Genomic DNA, 4,258 nt, shown 5'->3' with positions numbered 1-4,258 from the left:
TATGATATAAATATTAGATGAAATTTTTGTGGCATATGATTTATATCGAGAAATGTTTAAATTGAGTTAAATGATTTATCTGAAAATGTGAAATGAGATATGAGATTTGAAATGGGGAAAAATGATGAAAGTGAAATGCACTAAAAAATGTATATCTTTTGAGAAATGATGACACTACAAAAAGAGTGGTTTTTAGTGACGAAATTATTAGTGAAGGATTCAAATTCATCACTAATAGTAGGCTATTAGTGATGGTTTTAGTAACCGTTACTAATACGACATTATTAGTGACGAAATTGAATTTGTCACTAATAGTTTCGTCACTAAAAATCGAAAAATATCGCACGGAAACATTTTTTGCGCATAAATTATCCCAGGAAAATATTAGCGACGATTTCTGTGGTATTAGTGACGAATTAAATGCATCACAAAAAGATAAACATTAGTGACGATTAAATAACCGTCACTACTATTATTAAAAAAAGTATAAAAAAAAATTATTTCAGAGTATTAGTGACGAATTTAAAAATTCGTTTCTATTGACCCCTTATTAGGGATATATTTAGAACCGTCACTAATACTTCCCTTTAAAAAAGATAAAAATTTTTTAGTTCAGAGTATTAGTGACGAATTTACGAATTTGTCACTATTGGCCCCTTATTAGTGACGAATTTGAGAATCGTCACTAATACTTCCATTTTAAAAAATAAAAATAAAAATTTTTTAGTTCAGAGTATTAATGACGAATTTCTAAATTCGTTACTATTGACCCATTATTAGTGATGGATTTGAGAACCATCACTAATACTTCCCTTTTTTAAAAAATAAAATAAAACATTTTTAGTTAAGAGTATTAGTGACGAATTTCTAAATTCGTCACTATTGGCCCCTTATTAGTGACGAATTTGAAAACCATCACTAATACTTCGATTTTAAAAAAAAATATATATATATAGTTCAGAGTATTAGTGACGAATTTCTAAATTTATCACTATTGGACTATTATTAATGATAGATTTAAGAATCATCACTAATACTTCCCTCTCATTTAAAAAAAAATAGAAACATTCTATTTCACATTTCCCCAATCCCCTCATTTTCCCTCCTTTCCATTTTCTCCTTCCCTCCTCCACTCCCCATCCTCTCTCTATCGCAGCGTTGTTTGCGGTCTCCCGTCGCAGTTGCCCCTCGCTGTCGCCCCTCGCCTCGCCGTCGTCCTTTGCAGCCCCATCCCCTCTCCCTTGGTCCATTTTCTTCTTCACTCCTCCACTCTCCATCCTCTCTCTGTCGTAGCGTGGTTCAAGGTCTCCCGTCGCCATCGCTCATCGCCGTTGGCCGTCACCATCGCCCGCCACCCCTCCTTTACATGGCTGTCTGCTTCATGGTGATGCTTCAGTAAAAGCTGCTTTGTATAGGGAAAAAGTAGATTTCTCCGATTCAATCACTGATTGGACAAACAGAGGAGGCCCTAGGAAGTACTAAAGAACAACTTTATGCTATTGAAACGCGGGGAAGCTACAAATTTTGATCTGAAGAGGGTATATTTTGAATCTAAAGCTTCAAGTCTTGTTGGTTTATGGAAAATGGTTTTATTTTTTATTTTTGGTTTTCTTGAATAACTATAAAAATACTCCGTGTTGCTTTCTACTTTTCCAACATAAATGTTTAAAAACTGAAAAATAAAGGGATTTTTATAATTATTTTTAAAAACTGATCTTGAAATTTTTGTAATTTGTTGCAGTTGGTCTCATCTTTGCTATCAAGAAAACCTTTGCAAAAGCTTAGGAAAATTCTTGTTAATGTAACCTCAGGCTCTCTCAAAAGCTTTAACGGAAGATGAGCTATTGTATCTTAGGGCTCAGTTTAGGATGTTGGAACCAAGTGAAGATGGGCACGTCTCTCTAGATAATTTTAGAATGGTTATTCCGTTATTTATCATTTATTTGGAAATTTCAATTTTCTGAATCAATTTAAGCATCTAAGCACATAATAGATTCAGTTTGTTTCTTTTCAATTCTATTTCCTGCATTATTGAAAGGTCAAACAAAATACTCTGTAGGCTCTTGTTGGAAATGCAACAGATGCCATGAAGGAGTCAAGGGTTCTTGATATTCAAATAATGGTAAGGCATCTGATTTATGGGGGATAGAATTGTATCTAATATTTTCATAAAAAGTACGATTCCACTGCTCTGTGTTCGTCATCACTGGACAATGTAGTTTTTGCATGCATTAAATTAAATACTGCCCTTTTACTTGTTAAACTGGTGTAAATTATTATTATTATTATTATTAGTAGTAGTAGTTTAAGTTAGCATATATGGGAAACCAGTGTATTTGGTTGGTTTAGAGACAGACTTGAGAAATGTATGTGATCACTACTAGAATACAGATCACTTATATAATTTCTAATCAGTTTTTATTTCCCCCATGATTCAAATATTTGTGCGTAATAATTTAATGAATAAATATCGATTCTTTAATTTTCTATATTGATCTTATCTCAGATGGGAACCTCTTTCATACAGAAGCATGGACTTCGAAGAGTCAACTGGAGGCCCTTGAAGGGTGGGAGCAAATAGCATCTAAAGGTTTTGAGCATTTTGAGCAGGAGGGTAACTGAGTGATCTCAGTCGAGGAATTGACAAGGGTATTACTTCTATTTTCTTGATATTTTTTTTATTTGTTCTTCTTTTTCATTGCCATTTTATTTTTATTTTTGTTTCTCTGGCTTATGCATCTGCGTATGTTTGTGTTTTTCATTACCATTTTTATTTTTATTTTGAAAACAGATGTTTTACTCTCTACTTATAAAAAAATGCTTTCACACCCTATTTATAAGAATGCGTAGATTACAAGAATTATGCAAACCCTTGAAGATACATGAAGTTACAACTTGCAAATGAACCCTTAAAACACACATTTTCAAACAAATCCCCAAATATACATAATCCTACATTTAATTAAGCTAACCACACGTAATTCCTTGATTCAATTCTTTTGAATCAGTCTCCACAAAGGGTTTCAGCTTCTTGTCCTACATGTTGTTAATGCCACTTTCTTTTGTCATAATGAATTGGCTTAACTAAATTCACTTAGTGAATCCTTGATTGATGTAGGTTTAAAAGAAACTGACTCATGATGATTTTTCCTGCTTTCTTCTGTTATGGTGGGAACAAATTAAGATAGACAAGAATTTAATGATGAAGTTCAATTATGGTTGCAGAATTCAGTTGCCGAATTATTTCTGCAAGATCAATAGATATTATGTTTGGAAAGATTTTTTATCTGATGCAAAGATAATTATATTTTTGTATTTCCTCGTATAATGTGACTTGAATGTTTATTTATGCTATGGGATGGTGTATTTATGATTTCCAATAGTCTTAAACATTTCATCATGGGCCTTTATTGTTACTATACTCTTGGATCTAGATAAATTTCAAGTAATGTTATAAATTAGAGTCTTGTTTTTGCAATTTTTATTTTGTTTTTTTTTTCCTTATTTTTTCCAAGTAAGAACTGTGTCTTCTCTTAGATGATTACTCGAAGCGCATGAATCTAAAGATTACTATTTATTTCTCAGCAGGTTTGAGCAATTTTCACTACATGTATATATATATTTTCCATATCTAAGGTGTGAAGCGGGATCTTTATCGATATATGCACCAGCTTTATTGGTATATGCACCAGCATCGGTATATGCACCTATTTAAGGATGAGGTGACGAATGAGGAGAGGGAAATTAAACAACATTTGTTTGAGGACCAGCAACAGCAGCATGAGGCAAATGTTGATAATCTCTCCAAGTGTTTAGAGGAGCCATTTGATCAGTTTACTATGGATAAAGTTATGAACATAAGGATGCAAGTCATCAATTTGTCTGTCATTGTTGATTCTCTTTGCAAGAAAATGTCAGTATGGCTGTGAAAAATTTTGAATCTTTTATTTATTTATTTATTTATGCATTTGAAATTCAATTGCTTAAATAACAACATGCAAGTATGAATGCATTGAGAATGATTTATTAGGGTCTCTCCAGCATGGTACCCACAATATAGCTCCCTACAGGTCAAAGGGTATTGAGAGGGCATTAGAATTGTCTGCTTGTGGGAGCACCAAAGCCAATGATACTGATAAATGTGTACCATCAGATTCAAGAACAAATGGTTAAGTGGATTAAATTGTTTTTATATGTCGGCCCTATTTGGTATCTAATTGATAATTCTTGAAACTTGCACAAATGGTTTGGAAAAAAG

The 4,258-nt window shown here is 32.7% G+C and overlaps 1 long non-coding RNA gene across 1 annotated transcript; it reads left to right on the top strand.

Annotated features, from left to right (window-relative positions):
• The first annotated feature begins 1,096 nt into the window (after window positions 1-1,096).
• Window positions 1,097-3,994, top strand: LOC131144095 (uncharacterized). The gene is made up of 3 exons (XR_009133693.1): window positions 1,097-1,538; window positions 2,507-2,649; window positions 3,586-3,994. It is a non-coding gene; the product is annotated as an uncharacterized LOC131144095 (long non-coding RNA).
• The last annotated feature ends 264 nt before the right edge of the window (window positions 3,995-4,258 follow it).

The sequence above is a fragment of the Malania oleifera genome, chromosome 12 (assembly GCF_029873635.1).
Source record: "Malania oleifera isolate guangnan ecotype guangnan chromosome 12, ASM2987363v1, whole genome shotgun sequence".
Lineage (NCBI taxonomy): Eukaryota > Viridiplantae > Streptophyta > Magnoliopsida > Santalales > Ximeniaceae > Malania > Malania oleifera.
This window is presented reverse-complemented; position numbering and strand designations above follow the sequence as displayed.